The sequence below is a fragment of the Haemaphysalis longicornis genome, unplaced genomic scaffold (assembly GCF_048455015.1).
Source record: "Haemaphysalis longicornis isolate Haplotype H1 unplaced genomic scaffold, Haemaphysalis longicornis Haplotype H1 scaffold_1, whole genome shotgun sequence".
NCBI lineage: Eukaryota > Metazoa > Arthropoda > Arachnida > Ixodida > Ixodidae > Haemaphysalis > Haemaphysalis longicornis.
Window position 1 is genome coordinate 377,515,909 of NW_027526203.1, and position 17,163 is coordinate 377,533,071.

At 47.2% G+C, this 17,163-nt stretch overlaps 1 long non-coding RNA gene across 1 annotated transcript; it reads right to left on the reverse strand.

The window, feature by feature from the left end:
- Positions 1-7,455: 7,455 nt before the first annotated feature.
- On the reverse strand, positions 7,456-17,096 carry LOC144171710 (uncharacterized). Its single transcript, XR_013322964.1, has 3 exons — positions 16,995-17,096; positions 14,454-14,556; positions 7,456-7,571 (listed from the first exon to the last, which is right to left on the reverse strand). It is a non-coding gene; the product is annotated as an uncharacterized LOC144171710 (long non-coding RNA).
- Between the last annotated feature and the right edge of the window lie 67 nt (positions 17,097-17,163).

The following is a 17,163-nucleotide window of genomic DNA, read 5'->3' on the forward strand; positions in this document are numbered from 1 at the left end:
CTTGGCTTCGCGAGTGAAAGTGCAATCCGCCTCTTTCATTGCGGTGTGCTGCCACCTAGCGTGCCTAGCGGAAGTTGAAGCTGTAGGGTTTGCCGGCGTTTCCTCCGGCTGCGTTCTCGTTGTATGCACGGCAATCCCACATTACGGCGAGGAGCAGCCGAAGTTTTTCTTCTGTGTTGGTGTTATAACGCCTTAAGACGACAGCCCCTGGTCATCACATAATACCAGGCGGCTTCTTATCACTGAATGAGGGCTGGCAGAGAAATCTCGGACAGATCCGTGTGCCGTCCGAGTAGCAGAGCGAGCAGTACTTGGAGTCGTCTGGCATGAAGTGCGATCGCCAGCTCAACAAAGGCCGGCAGTTCGCTGGACACATGTACGATTGGTACACGCGATTCGCATGCGACTGATCGTTACGACTGTCGCCACGACTAGTCGTACGCGTGAATTTGAGACGGCCCGATGCGCGCATGAGATGCGTCGTCGGCGTCGCTCCGCCCACTGTTTTTGCTCCATGGTCAACTACGATGATCGCTGAGCTGAATTTGTAGATTCTGCGCGTTTGTTCGCAAGAAATGGATAAAGCAAGCAATCGTGAAGCGTTTTCTGCCTTCGGAAACAGTCCGCGCACACGCCGGCCGCGCCTGCCAGCTCGGCACACTCAGCGGCTCGAACCGGCGCAGACCACGGTAGCAACCGCGCTTGTCGCTGCTCTTCTGAATCAATCTGATCGCTAAAAAGTTCTACATGCGAGAAAGTAGGTGTTAGTGTGGTGAAAAATTGTGCTAGGGATTGTTGACAGGGCTTATTTTAAAAGCGGCGATCAGATATATCTGCCGCGATGCAAGCCTATACGCTGACCGGTCGCCGCGGCGCGCGGTGCGCCGAGCGGCCGAGAGATGGCGATACCTGCGCGGAAGCATCGAAACAGGCTACGCAGATGTTTCGGTCACCGATCGCTCAAACGGCAGTTATAACTTAAATAGAGTTCCACATGCGAGAAAGGGGATGATAGTGTAGTGAAAAGTTGTGTTGCGGATTGTCATTCGCAGTTGCACAGATAGCAGCGATCAAATATCCGCCAGGATGCCGAGCCGACGCGAGCGACGCAAGCCGCCGTAGCCGATCGCGTGCGGCCGACGGGAAGCGATAGAAGCCGACACCGTTCCCTTTTCGGCACTCCGAGTTACAGCGGGACGTAGCACAAGTTGTGGGCATTGTTCCGCGCACAACGAGCACGCACAAAAAATCAAACGATGTAAATACAACCACGACCCCTTCCCGTTTGTGCGGGAGCTGTGGGGAATGTCGTCTGCTGCCCCTACTGGACTGCTTAGAGACTTGGCCGCTAGGGGATTGCGCATGCGCAGTGGGGTTGTGAAAGAGGCGGATTGTGACTTACAGTGCACGGAAAACGCGCGAAATTCATCTCCGCCGCGCACCTTCACTGTCTGCTCGAAGAAGCGAATTCACATCACTCCACAGAAAATGTAGAAAAAAAGAGCTGCAGTTGCTGCTAGTAAGCTGTATCTTAACTCTAATAAGATTCAGAGCAAACGAAGCGAAGAGCAAGCTGCGTTTAGACTAATAAAGGTGAATGCCAACTTGCGAAAATAAAAAAAAAATGCAATCTGGGGATTTTGTCTGCTATCTAGGGATTTTTGAGGGGTCATTCTAGGGATAAAGCGTTGCCTCAGGTTGGCATCACTGCCACTGTCTGTCCTGTCTGTCATTGCTTTGTTTCTGACCTTGTTTTTGACCGTGTTTGCACTTGGCTTGTTTTTGATGATTTCATGAAACATGGGGTATTTTTGCCTGATAAACAAGGTAACGTGAGACAATGTCGCTTACACCAATCGGCCGGTGTCGTGTGAGACAAATCCAAGGTGCCGGACTGGTGTGCAGCTATAACAAGCATAGTGCGCGCAGTACCAACAGCAGTACACGCCAGTACTTCTATGTTTACGTGTACTTTTCTAACTTCTATTGTTTACCCCACCATTCTTACTGTAATAAAATGAATATGCATTACATTTAAGCGTGTTTTGCAAGCTTATAAGCCCTTCCTAACTTGTGTTTGCTTTTGCCGACCTATCGCAGAGCTGTGCATATTATATCATAGGTTAGTGCGGGAAATGAGCTAGTACGTCGCATGGTCATTCCCTTTTATCCTAATTATATAGCTTATTTGAGAGAAGTTTACGTTAAAAGTGCTGTCAGTATGATTCTAATGAGACAATCTTTCGAATGAACCAAACTTGTGTTTTGTCTGCATAGCCCCTTTAAGGATCAGATCAGTTGAAATCCCAGTGGCACTGGTCACTGAAAATTTTTTGCCTTTATGAATGCCCCAATTCTAAAAAAAAATGATATCAACGTTTCCCGTCTTCAGCAAATGTGTATAGGTGAAAGGCCTACTTAAGTATTTGACAAGCTAATCTTCCATTTGGAATATTCAATTCCTGCAGTATCAATCGAAGGATGAATGGGATATTGGCTTTGGCCTTTGTATCAGGCTCACACTATAATGATACTAGCCATGGCTTTACAGCGCTTTACCGGACAATATGAGCAATATCTCTCCACACTAACCAGCTCAGATTTCTTCGGAAACCCCGTTCCCTGAGTGGATCCACCAATTATTACACACGCTCTAACAAGTCAGCAGAGGTCTAGCAGTGTGGCTATATATAGCAAAATATGAATGCATCTGTATCATACCACTGGAATTTTCCTATTATACTGCACAGCAGAAAACCAGAAATAATCGGTACAAAACTAAATAAAAAAAGCACACATGGTCAGTATGATTTGTCAGTATTGTAAGCCTTCATTAGGTAGCATGAACGTGCATGTCTGGTAGTACCGTATTTACTCGCATAATCCTCGCACTTTTTTTTTTCGGAAAAGTCAATGCTAAGTTAGGGGTGCGAGAATTATGCGGGGAAAAAAAAATCCGGTGCACAGTGTTGCCAATCTGCCTACTGCCAATCCCGCTAAATGTAGCGGTCGTTTTTTGTACATGTAAGCTCAGTGTTGCCAACAGCAGCTATTTCTTTTTATTTTATTATTTGCAACGTAAACAGTCTCCCGTCGATCAGCGATCATGAAATTGCCGCCTTTGCTTCCTGGCGCGCGCCCTATCTCGTCGTCGTCATGTGCGTGCCCTACCCCAGTAACGCAGGTTGAAGTCGGTGACGCCGAAGTGCCTGCCTGCGGCGCGGTTGCCGTGTTCGATCGCGTACTCTATCGCTTTCAATTTGAAAGCGGCACCAAGCACAAAACAAAAAGATCAAAAAGTTCTCAAAAGGGCAGCGAGCTATCCACCGTTGACGCGAGTGACTCACTGACTGTTGCTGCTCAACGACGGGACCACGACGACGACACGACAGCGGGCTGTGCGAACGCCGTCTAGTTGCGCGCACGCGAAACCGGCTCAAGAACAGTGAGCAGCGTGTTAGGGCGCCTGTTAGGGAGTAGCTAGTGTCACTAAATAAGGTTTTTTTACCTTATTTAGTGACACTAGGAGTAGCCATGCAGGTTATTAGGGCGCCTGGATGGCCTTGGATACAGTGAGTGGAGTCACTGTACCTTGGATACACAGCGCTTTCCGCCGAACGGAGAGGCGGCGGGGGAGGGCGCGCGTTGGAGAGCGCGTGCACCATGCGGGTTTCGCGAGCAGGCAACTTTCGCCGCTGCAAAGTTGGGGGTGCGAGGATTATGCGAGGAACCAAAAAATCCAAGTTTTGGTGGCTCACATAGGGGTGCGAGGATTACGCGAGTGCGAGGATTACGCGAGTAAATACGGTATGTTCGAGGCTAGGAGGCATGTATATTAATGTGCAGAGAGTGTGTATTCTTTTGCTAATTTTTATTTTTCTATATATTTTTACGTAAACTGCTTTTCTGCAATGATAAATCAAAAGGCATAAAATCATGCGTGCTAACATTGCCTCGTGTAGAGGGTATGCAGTCACCATAAAGTCACTAATCGGCATTTTAAAGCGAAACTTTCTATGCCTCACCGATAGTGTCATTCGTCATGCCAAACGCATTGCAGGAGAGCAAACTTTGATCAGTAGGTTTCACAAAACGATGATGATAAGCGAAGGCACATCGAGCACTTCAAGAAAAAAACGCTTCCCGAGTTCATGTATCTAAGGAGAAAGCTTTGCATAAATAACCATCATGCTCTTGACTGATTTTTTTTACTGTGCTCTCCTTCTGTGATGCTGAATGAATATTTCATTGGGTTTGATTAAAATAACAAATTTGAATCACAATAGCAATAAACATGATGATGATGATGATGATTAGAATTGTGTGCACAGGGCATTGCGAAGACTTATAGAGTCACTGGGCATTGAAGAAAGGTGCAGTTCCCGTTGACTTTCCCAACCTTCCCAGCTTGCCGAGGAAGGAGACTGGACTGGGCGGTGACCCCCGAAAAAGAGCAAGGCAGCATCTACGCAGTGATCACAAACGAAGCGCATTGTACCGCACATTATTGTTTTAAATGCAGAGCATTTCTTAGCCTCGCCTCTTCCTGCGTCGGACGGCGTCCACAGCTCCGCGTCCGCAGCAGGTGCGCCTCTCCTCCTTCCCTCCTCTCTCTCAACAGCAGCTGGCGCGCCCATGCGTCGTAGTCAGCCCGTTCGCTCCGTGGCGGTCTCCGCGTAATAGGTGCGTGATAGCAGCGCGGTGGGGCGTGGAAAGGCGCGCGCTGCTTGCGCATGCGCGCTCTCCCCCCAGTACTGCTCTCCCTCTACTGCGCGCGCTGCAAATATAAAGCGGCTAGCGGTCGCTCGCGCTTCAGTCACTGCGTTGCTCCTTCCTTCCTTGGTTGACGCCACCCTAACGCGACTTTACTCTCCTCTCTCTACCCCAAACCAACACCAACGCAACTACGACCCAACTACCCACCCTAACGCGACTTTACGCGGCGTTAACGACCCCCAATGCTCTGCATTTACTCGTGTTCCCCTCGCGGGAAGGCGCGGGAATTTTTTTTTGTTCTAAGGCATGCACGTGAAGGATCGAGGTACGTTTGGCTTGGGTCCCTGGCTATACGGACATCAGGGGCAACGAGCTAGCGGACCATTTAGCTAATCCCACTGTCACAGCTCCTGTTCAATTCGGCATACTACCTAATTTGGCTCTTTTTTCATCTAAGATTAAGACGATATTGGCATGCATTTAGATGCTACGTACTCGTTCAGATGCACTAGCTCATATCCTTTGAAGATTACAACATTTAAAGTTCGGGTGGACTATGCATATTTGTAGTTCGCGGCAATGTGAATTCGTGCGGCAATGTGAATTCGTGACCTTCGCCGAGCTGCGCTGCAGGATTCCAAGGCCAAATTTCTATCTGTTTAGAACAGGGCTGCCAGGTTCCGGAAAAAATCGAACATTTTTTTCTCGCCTGTCGCCGCTTCTCGGCAGCTAGACATGTACTTGCTTTTGCTTTTGCTAGCGCTTTTGCATACGTTCGCCTTTTCGGTGCTCCGGCGTGGTGGTACGTTACTTCAGTGCACTGGAAAACAAAGGGTTCAGATGCCTTATGTTGGGTGTGACCACCTCGCGTCGCAAGCAGTACGCCGGCTGTTTTTTCGCTGAGAACCGCTCGATCGGTGCGATGCGTATATGAAAAAAAAAAGAAAAAAAAACGAACCTAGATTACGCCTGGGAGGGACCTTAATTGCTGAATTGTGGACTGACTGCGCCTTGGCAATAAATGGTTAAAGAAAGGGTTGAAATGGTTGATCTTATTTTAAACTTTGCCTGAACGGCAAAGTTGAAAAGATCATCTCCACTTCTGCACGCGGCGGCGGCACGAAACTCTCCGACTGCGGCGTGAACTTCGACGGGTCCGAAAGCTCAGTAAACAAAGATGTTTTCTGCCTCTCCCGTCTGACCACTTTGCCCGCGCGATGAGGCCGCTGCGCGTTTCGGGTTGCAGGCAGAGCTGCGCGCAACGACTCGTCGCCGAAACTCGAATACGCGGTCGGCCCGGCAACCAAACGGATAGACGCACGCACGCAGCGTCGGCGCAGCGTATTCCGGTTTCGGCGATGCATCACCCACGAAAGGGAGAAAAGGAGGAGTGCGAGAGGGAAAGGCGAAGGGTTGCGGGGCTGTTCTGCCAGCGCACACACTCCCCGCTCTTCGCCCGCCGGCCGGCCGGCAGTGAATACCCATTTCTTTCCTCCATGTGAAGTGGCAAGTGTTTCATTCGCGCGTTGGATTTCGCCTTCTGGGACGGCTGCGCTGTTATTCAACCACACTCCTAGATCTGTATATTTTAACGAAGTTAAAAGTGCTTCAACTGTGTCTGTGTTGGATTTCGCGTCCGCTTGTGATACCCACCGCTGTGCATTTCGAAGTGCTTCAACCGGGTCGTTTGATTAAGTTTTACGCTGCAACAGTGTTCTAGGTAATATTACCTAAATACTTTGTAATCCGTGCTGTTTTGCAATCGCAGTGTAGCGTTCGCTAATCGTCGCGTGAACGGTTGCTACGCAAGCGTGCATCCACAGTTCACCCTGTGATCGGCCGCCGCTGTGAAAGTCAACCTTAATTATGAATGAATTCCTGGAGTGTGACAAATAGAAATTTAGCCTAATGCCCCATAAAGTTGGGCCTAAGTCACGCTGGGAATACGCGATAAGTATAACCACTTGTAGCCCACCTTGAACATGTTGGTACTCAGATTTTCTGACGATTGCTTTCAACCTTATCACGATGGTTGCACGTTGTGCCCTGCTGCTTTTTATGCGATCGCACAAACAACCGGGTTGCTTGTTTTGTTTTTTTCTTCATCGTATCTAGCGCTCCGCCCATACGAAACGGCAGTTGGCACTAAAGTTTTGCCCAGACAGAATTAAAACTAAAATACTCCTGCTCTGATCTTCGCCTGTTAGATTTAGACACGCAGGACTACCTTTGCACCGGCTCCTCTTCGCGATCGTGTGTTCACGGGTCTTTTTCTTTTTTCCTTGCAAGCCCCAATGGTGCTAGCACCCACATTTATTTGCGAGTTGGACTATGAAGCCTCTACTGATGACTTACGTTTGTCCACACACACTGACCAAAACAAGCTACAAGGGGCTTTGCTATCCAGTATTCTTACGCTGGAGCATGCTTCAAGGCATGTGATCACAAAAGCACTTAAGTTTACAGCAAATACAGGTTCTCAAATTGACTGAAAAACTGAAACATAACATTAAGCCTTATAAATATTTACCTAGTATGTGTGCTAGTTCTGCATCAATTGCTAAAAAAAAAACAAAAAAACCCGCAACACATGCTAATGAACTGATCATGATGGCGTAGTGAATAGTAAATCTGTTTGCTGAAAACAATTTTTTAATAAAACTACAGATTTGAATATAGATTTACATGTTGCAATGTATGGGCATATGAAACAGCAGAAACCAAGTCGGAAAGCTCGAAAATTCTTTATTAAATGCTTTATATCCTCAAATATACATACAACATTTTACGTGCCCATCACAGTTTAGGCCAGGAACATCTTGGCTCAAAACTTTCCACAATTTCTCAGTCAGCACCTGCAACACCAAAAGAAACAAATAAACGCTTCCTTTTACAACCACACCGCAAACGTCAAGTGAATCTAAATTCACAATTGATGGTGTATTTTGTCCCATATATGGCTACATTAATATGTACACAAAAGTTAGTTTAGCCTGCTTTTGAACTATTCTAACTGCTTATTCTGAATTTTTTTTCTACGTGACACCAGAGATCCTTTGCTGATGCAGTCTTGTGTCTAAAACCTGCTTTAGTCCCTTCACACCAAACGGTATTTTTGACTTTTTTGAGAATTTGTACAAGGCCAAATAATGGCTTACACTAGTAGGATTAAAGTTCTGAGCTAGACTGCTTTGATATCTGATCTCGTTAACAAACTGCACTGCCTTTCCCAATAGCTAAGCAGGTGCTTGCAGTGTATCCGACAGAACAGCTGTCACGCAATGGCCATCAGGACAACTGGGTCGGTTTATCAGTCAGGAATTATATGAGGGGGCACTAGGCTGAGCCCCGCTCATCGCACCACTGCTGCAAAAACAAAGTTGAAAAAGATTCTATTTCGGGGGTTGTAGGTGCCGAGGCCACTCTTGGGCTATGAAGCGTGACACAGTGCTAGGTTCGATTCACGTTAATCCTGACATTTGGCTATCTTAACTCGCACTGAAATCTCCACACACGGGCGTTTTCGATTATTTTTGCCTTCACTAAAAAAAAAAAGGCAAAGAAAACAGTCCTTGGGCTCAGCTGCACAATGCTTTAGGAACTGCGGCTGCTGCTCAGGCACAAGTTGGAGCCATTACTTGACTAGGCACAAATCCTCAAGAGTTGAAAACTGATTTCAGCGCAACGCGGCAAAACAGCACTTTATTAAAAACAAGAGAAGTGGGAAAGACCTTATAACAACACGCGCTAAAGAACGACGTGTTTGAATAAACACAGTGTCACTTTGTAAATCGTCAATGCCTGGATAGCATATCCTCCATGCACAAGTATACTTAGTTGCTCCTTTAGACCGACAACGATGGCCAGAAGAAGTCAGCCTGCTGCCTTGCACGCCTTGCACTTGCTGCTTCGCCTTAATATTACCATAAGTTAGGAGCCAAGTATCTGAAACACCCATCTGTTTGATGCTTTGAACGTGCCATGTAGGTGTTGCCGTGCAGTAATACTCATTGGACGACGAGAACGAATGCAAATTAAATGACTCGCGAGCGAAAAATGACGTTACCCAAGTTGATCAGTTCGCTACTCTGGCACCGCTTTACCATTGAGCCAATGCTGTGGACTTATTTATAAACAACCTGTAATTTTGTAAACAACCGTAACATCATTGATAATTTGTAACAACATTGTAAATTGTAAACAACCGTAACATCATTGATAGTGGTTGCGGACTGAAGTAGCGTAGAAAACGGGGTAGTTGGTGTAGATTCATCGTCGCAGCGCACAAATAACGGGACAAAAAGGAGGATAACACTGGACAACCACTGACGGTCAAAACCGAATTTTTATTGAAGAGACAAATATAAAGCCATCGAAGGTATAAAAAAAAAGATAAAAACATGACACATGAACCCACTATAAGCAACTGTACAGACAAACGCTCTCAAGTACTGCTCTCTTCAAGATACGCCAATTCTGCATCTAAAAGTGCTAAAGACGAGCACTAACACACGAGTCAGACATTTTTCGAATTTTATGTGCTTCCACTATACTTCCCTCACCTTTTGTTCATCGTGCGAGAACAATACCGTTGTATCATGAAGGTAAAGCGTACAACCACAATCTTTGCAATGGGTGGGAAGAGGGCCAGAAGGCACTCAGTGAACTAGCCAACATCAAAGCGACCACAATTGAAAGGAATGCAATAAACCACATTTAATCTACAAGGAACAAACTGTTTCTCATGTTTCACACCACAGCTGTTTGCTCGGCCCTTATAACTAACATTCTTTTCGATGGCGGGACAGCTGCAATTTAACTTAATTTTGGCTGAAAACACCACATTGATGTTATATCTGCTCCCCACTACTTTCAAGCGGTGAGATACATCGTGCAGGTACGAGATTACAACTATCTTTTCCTTCACAACATCACAAGCAGGAGACAAGTTTTCTTCACCAAATCCAACAACTGAAGATGGGCCGACCCAATGACTCCGTCACCGTAGCCAGCATTTTTGGGTCCAACTAACTGTTCACCAAAGCTAGACTCAATTAGGTGAAAACAAGACTGAAAACAAAACCAGATGGCTGACCTGAGGCAGTTGACAACAATCCCATATTTTGCAATCCTAGAGCGTGCTGATGAAGAGTTCAGTAAAGGCTTCTTCGATCGCGACTATAGAGCCAACATACATGATTCTCTTTGAATTTTAACAACAGGTTCAAAAACTGGATTGTTCTTTCGTTCAGCGCCTTGGACATAAAGGTCAGCCTAAATGCGTGACGTTTGAATGCTTTTAAAATGTCTACCATTTTTCTTGTAGGATCATAGTTTCCACAAAGTACTAGGTAATCGTCAACATACATGAAAATTCTAATTGCCAAACCCTCCAAGTCACGTTCCAATACACGGTCAGCATGAGCCAAGAAAATGTCACTAACAAGGTGAGGAACTTTAGAACGTCTACAGATTACAGATCTCTGCACAAAGACACTGTCACACCATCCTACAATAGTTGATGCTAAGTAGAAACGCAGAAGCTCCAAAAAGGATTCCACAGAAATCCCGCAACTTTGCATAAACTTAACCTCGCCGTTGTAGACGGTGATACACTCTTTCACAGAGACCAAAACTTGTTCATGCGGAAGGGAGTAGAAAAGGTTTCCAGCGTCAATGCTGAAAGCAGAGCACCAGCCTGGATTACTGCACGCACAGTAACCTCATTTGTGTGCTGTGAAGATGAAGAGGCTTGCGCAGCGTGCCCTATCCTGGTCCTCTTGCATTGCAACATCTGCTACCTCAAACACGGAGCTGCGCAGTGGACGCCAGGTCGGCACAGAAATTTTGGCACTCGATGGAGCCCTCTGGCCGACTATTCCACCTATGGTCGTCTCCCATCCCTGCGACCGCAGCACCTTCTGCGGCACTGACGTTGATGACTGGATAAGCACCTACGAGAGTGCGAGCGCTCATAACAGATGGGATGCAACCTTGGGGCTGGCCAACGTAATATTTTACCTAAAGGACCCAGCCAAACTATTGTTGGTTTGAGAGACACGAAGCAGACCTAACAAGCTGGGAAACCTGCAAATTGACATTACGTGAGCTGTTCGGAAAGCTTGTTGGCCACCAACTAGCCGCGAAGGAACTTTCTTTCCATGCCAAAACCTCGATGGAGTCATCCGTCGCCTATATTCAGGATGGTGTTGCTCTGTGTCACAAGATAGATGCCGACACGTCAGAAACTGGCAAAGTAGGCCATGTGCAGAAAGGAATTGCTGATGGCGCTTCAACCTGCTCGTTTATAAGGACTGCACCAGCACAGACGACATCATTACAGAGTGCAGACCGTTTAAACATCTTGAAAAGGGCCTTGCATTCTCTGGAAAATGTTTCTTTGGTTATCAACGTAACTAGTTCATGCATTTCTTTTTGTCATTCCCCCCCACTGTAATGCCAACAGGCGCTGTGGGTACCAAATAAAGTAAGAAAGAAACAAGCGAAAGCTCACTGTATTGCCCCACAGTTCACTCGACTGCCTAACGCGGGTCCCACATCCTATTACGAGTATACCACTCCACTTGAATGTGCCCTTCTTTGTTCGACGACTTAATGAAAATAGTACGCCGTGAGCTGGAGGCTACGGCTGCCCTACTAGCCCCGACCCGTGAATGAACGTCACCTTCTATCTCCCTAATCCATGCGATATACAGCAAGAGCTCGCAAGCCACACCATTCCACGCATTTGCTCTGTAGCTCACCCGAAAAACGCTTTCACTGTTCCTCGTGTCTTAACTGGTCCCCACCAATATGCCCCACGCCATTTTCAGACACAAAATTCCGAAGAGTGGAGTACTCCTGAAAACATGCCAATATGCTTCCACTGGTGTCACAGTGGGCATGTGGCCCGCTACAGCTTTCGACATTGCCAGGCTAAGCCTTCGCCTCATCAGACGACTAATCAATGCAGCTCAAGGAGGTAATACTGCACCTGTGACCTGGACGACAGATCCTCTATTAACCAAGGAGTCCAAGCCCAGTTTACTAGACGTTACTGTTGATGGTGTTGCAGCCCAGGCTCTCACTGACACAAATGCTCACATCTCTGTAATCAGCTTAACCCTTCGCTGGCATCTTCGCATAGTTCTGACGCCACCCATGCAAACATTTGTTCGAGTTGCCATTAAGAGCGCACCTTCAATTGCCGGAATGCGTACCGCCTGAATATGGATTGCCGACCACGATAGTGTTGCTCTCTTCACCGTCCTTGAAAAATGCCCCCATGACATTATCCTCGGCGTCGATTTTTTCTCGAACCGCTCTCAGTGACTGTTCTGCGGGACTTCTCTCTTTTGAATTTCCTTCTGCCAAAAATGCTCAAAAGCACCGTTCTCGTTCCACAGATTATGTCCATTTGCTGTCAAATGCTGTAACATACATGCCCCTTTGATCAAGCCCACCCGTTTCTCACAGTTATTTCTCACCAGATTGTTCGACAAGCCGAGCGGAAGCTACTACAAGCACGTATCCTTGAGTGCCGCCAGAAGCTACGAGCTTTGGAGAAGCAAACCTTCTTTGCACGCCGGCAATTTGAGAATCTTATTCCTGAGGACTTCCCAGATGTGCAGCTGCACGCATGGGAGAAGGTCGTCATAGAACGTCGCAAGAGAGGAAACTGCAAGCACTCCAGCCAGATGTGCCACAATGCACCCAAGAGGTCATCAACCTATCTCCGTACACACCGGACGAAGAGGAGGCTAAGGTTTTGTCCCGTGGTGTGAATTTTAACACGGAAGCACCCCCGGAGCCAGGAAAGGTGATTTGTGCGGTCGAACGCGCGGTCGGCCAGCTTCCCTCTGAAGTACGGCGTGCAAGACTGCATTTATTGGTAGCGGAGAGGCAAGCCATCAGGAGCCTGCGGAATAACAGCAGTATCGCAATCCTTCCTGCTGACAAAGGCAATGCCACGGTCTTGCTAGATAGCAGTGACTACCACAAGAAGATGTTGGCCCTTCTCGAAGACCAGCAGACATACGCTCCTCTAGCCCGTGACCCAACTAGCAGGTTACAGTCCAAGCTTCAAGAACTGCTAACCAGGCTTTTCAAGCTAGTCCCTCCCCACCACAAGGGCCTCTACTACAGGTTACTGTGCACGAACGGTTCAGCCACGGCAATCTACGGTCTGCCTAAAATCCACAAGCCTGCCGTTCCTCTACGGCCTATCATCGACTTCTCGAGGTCACCGCTCTACCGACTATCAGGCTACCTTCACCAAGTGTTGAGCCCTCTAGCCGGTAAGATGCCCACGCATGTTGGAAACTCGTCCTCTTTTGTTTCGAAGCTGAAGGACGTAACTCTCACTGAAGACGACGTCATGGTTTCGTTCGACGTCAAGTCTCTTTTCACTAGTGTCCCAGTGGATCTGGCAGTAGCCATGTGCGAAGAAGCACTAAACGCGGACATTAGTCTTCCCGATCGCACTCCCTTTGACGTCCCCGAGCTCTGTGAGTTGCTTATGTTTTGTCTGAGCAACACCTATTTTTCTTACGGGGGAAGCCCTTATCAGCAGACCCATGGCACGGCGATGGGTGCGTCCATATCAGTTACTACGGCCAATCTAGTTATGGAGGCTTTAGAGGGGAACGTATTGGCAACCTTCACACCGAGGTTTTTCTGCCGCTACGTTGACGACTGTGTTTGTATTTTAAAAAAGCAAGATGTCCCATGTCTTCTGGACAGCCTCAACGCCCAGAATGTGCATATACAGTTCACCGTGGAGTTCGAGCAAGACAACATGCTTCCCTTTTTTGGATGTTCTTGTTCGCCGCAATGCGGGCGCTCTCTCCTTCTCAGTGTACAGGAAGCCCACACACACGGGTCGTTACCCCAGTTATGAATCTTGCCACCCTCTCGGCCACAAGACATCCGTTGTGTCGTCCTTGATAAAGCGCGCCGTACGCATCTGCTCAGATGACAGTGCACTGAAACGTGAATTAGGAACGATTCGCCGCGAACTAACCGCCAATGGCTATCCTAAGCGACTTAATTGCCGAACCAAGAATAAGGTACTACAGCCAAGAATGGCCAACAACAGGACATTACGAGCACGCGCAGCCATCCCCTACATCCCAGGAATAAGCGAAGCATTGTCGCACGTCTTTTCAAAATACGACATGCGCATTGCCCATGTACCGACCAGCGAGCTCCGCGACGACTGAAAGAGCACCAACGTGATGTAAGAAATCATAATCACATGACGAATGCCATTGCCATTGCGGAGCACGCGCACAAACATTCCCACAAGATTGACTGGGAGAACACCGCAATTTTAGCTAAGGAAAAGAACACATCATCTTGGCGTCTGCTAGAGTCACTTTTTATCCAATCAACGCCAGTCGCAATGAACCGGACGGATGGGACTTTGCCTCCTATCTACGCATGCTCTCTACGTCATGTGCTGCCTATATAATTGACGACGACGGCTTGTCTTACGTAGTGAACAAGGGACCCGTATGTGGTTCCGAAACTTATTATATGGTCTGCCCTATTACAGACACACTGCTTCTGTGAAACGTCACTCTGCCACACATCATCATTACTGTGGTAGAGAACCAAACCTGCCTTCCCTTTCAGTTTTTCAACTTCAGTTTCACACCTCAAGTCCTTCCCAAGGGGATTTCGCTTGCAATGCTGTGCCCTTTCTGCCATGAATGCTAGCACCCCTGCACATTTACCTCCTGCAGTGCAGGCGTCCCATCAAGCACCATCAATGAAGGCAGTGGCTGCTTCAGACCTCCCACCGGATCATACCGCCGATCTCCCTCATCTTCTGGATTCCTGCAAGGACATCTTCGACTTAGACAACCATCCACCAACCCAAACTTCTGCAGTCACCCATCATATCAACACCAACAATGCTTCACTAGTGTACAGGTGGCCCTATTGCGTATCACTTGCTGAACGACTCGTCATCCAAAAGGTAAAAAAAAAATGCTCAGTAAGGATACAGTCGAACCATCTTCCAGTCTGTGGGTGTCTTCAGTCGTGTTGGTCAGAGAAAAAGATGGGACGTAGTGCTTCTAGATGGATTATGCAAACTTAATTATTATGAAGGAAGGCCTTATACAGTGGGATTTCATTGATAAAATTCTGCATAATACGTTTTTCTTTTCATTCCAAGCCAAAATCCCTTAGAAATAATGCATTTTCGTGCATTTGATACGATCACATTTTTGCTAAAAATTGGATGGCACGACCACGAAAGTGAACCTTGACCATTTTTAGAAACCTTACATTTATTCTTCGGTATACTAGCTCAAACCCCATGTCAACAACCCATGACCTGCATGGCAGCACCGGTTCTGCGACGAAAACACTGCTGCCGGCGTGCGCGCTCTGTTAAATGAGGATGATATGTGAGGCGAGGCACTGTGCCATCTAGTGAAACATATCATAATCACAGAGTTTCTCAGTTTGATCACAATCGAGGAAGAAGGTTCCAATGCTCTTGGCAGGCGGCGACTTCCCTCCCCACCTTCTCGCCATGCTCTGTGCTTGCCGCTCCGTTCTTTGTTCTCTTTCTGCGCTGTTCCTGTGTTCAGTGGTGTTGCTTATGAGGCTATTTTTGTTCTTGTTCTATTTGACTAGTCTTGTTCTCCTTAGGCTGCCTTGTTGCTGTGCGGGGTGTGCTGCCAGGCTTGTGGCAATGTCGAGGAAACGGAAGGCACTCAGTATAAAAAGAAAAAGTGGAAATTGCACAGAAATTAGAAGAAGACCCGAAGAGGAAATGCGTGGATTTGGCACACAAGCTCGGTTTGCCAGTGTCAACGCTCAACACTATTCCTTGTCAGCAAGAGGAACTTCAAAAGAATCTGCAAGTTTCCCGCCCTGATGCGAAACAAGCACAAGGTGCGAAGCATGACCATATGGAAGACATCCTGCTCACATGGTGGGAGGAAGTTAGAGCGGCAGGATGAACGCCGATAGGTCAGTACTACGCGAGAAAGTTGACAACACTGCGCTCTCCTTGGGCATTGAGGACTCCAAAGCGTCTGGTGGCTGGCTTCACCAATTCAAGGCACAACGTGAAGTGTCATACAGAACAGCATCCGCCCAAGTGAAAAATACCAGCAGCTTTTTTTTTTATTTTTACATTTCCAGAGAATTTTCTCCCAGACTTCGAAAAGAAAGTGCAGCACAAATTTACCCGCTACTCCACTGTTGCTCAATAAAATTGAGTTGCTGACGGAGAATGCAGATTTTTTCTCTTTTTTTTTAACAAACTCTTTGGATAATACGATTTTCACATAATGCTTTTTATTTCCCGGTTCCCCTGAAAAACGTTTCAACGAGATTTCACTGTACATGATACAGACAAGATGTGGCTGGCAACTTGTAAAGGTTGGTAACTTCGTGCAACCAAAGCCTGATTAGTCATGCTAATTCCTCCTATATTTCAATATGGTCTAACAACAGCTACACCACTTCGGCAGAGCCAGTGGGGAACATTTCAACACTACTGTCACTGTGTACTGCAGAACGAACATCCATCCCGCATTTAAAAACCCTGCATACGAAGCGGCATCGCGCAAAGTTGTTCTATGGCCACTGAATGTCCTCGCTGAATGTCAAGGAAGCGTCCTCACCGACGCGCTTTGGCGTCGTCTATGAGCGGATTCGTATGTATACAAGCTTTTACAGCAAGAACGGTAAATATATTACTACGCCCTTCAAGCACAAGTCGGCAAAATGCGATTACTTCGCCGCGTTCGCACTATTGATCCGCACAGTAGAGAACACAGTCGTAGCATACTAGCAGGAATGAACGCATCGTACGGCTTCTTCCGCGTTTCGTCACCCCGTGACTACAGTTTACATCAACACCAATTTATAACGCACGCCCTTAAAGAGCTTACACTCTAAAAAGCGCTACAACCTTTCTGGTAACCTTGAGTGAATGTAAAAGCGTAGCCACCGCGCACATCACGTCGTAGCTAGAGCCGACTTCAATGCGAACGCGGTCGTCGACGCGGCTACGTGAACGTACCGCTGACAGCCTCAAGGAAAGTGTATTTGGGGGCTCTAGAACAACGTATTTAAATTTAGCCCATGTTTGCGAATAACAAATGATTCCTTGAGTGCTTTACTTACATTGTCATTCAGAATGTGCCTAGCCAGTTATGTCCAACATACGGAGAGCGCACGGCGTTTGCAGTACACGAACAGGTATATAATTACCCGTCCCTCTTGATACCAGCCCTTAAAAAATATCTTACCTTTCGTTTATGACGCAAAAAGATGCAGAGGAGGAAGCAGCAGGTTTCGTTATCTACAAGAAATCGATGCTGGCTTGCGCTTTGAAACTCGTACACAACAGGCAAGTGGCTTCGGCTTGACGTGGCTTGGCCAGTGTTGCTTTTGCCTTCCGCAAAATTAAATCAACTA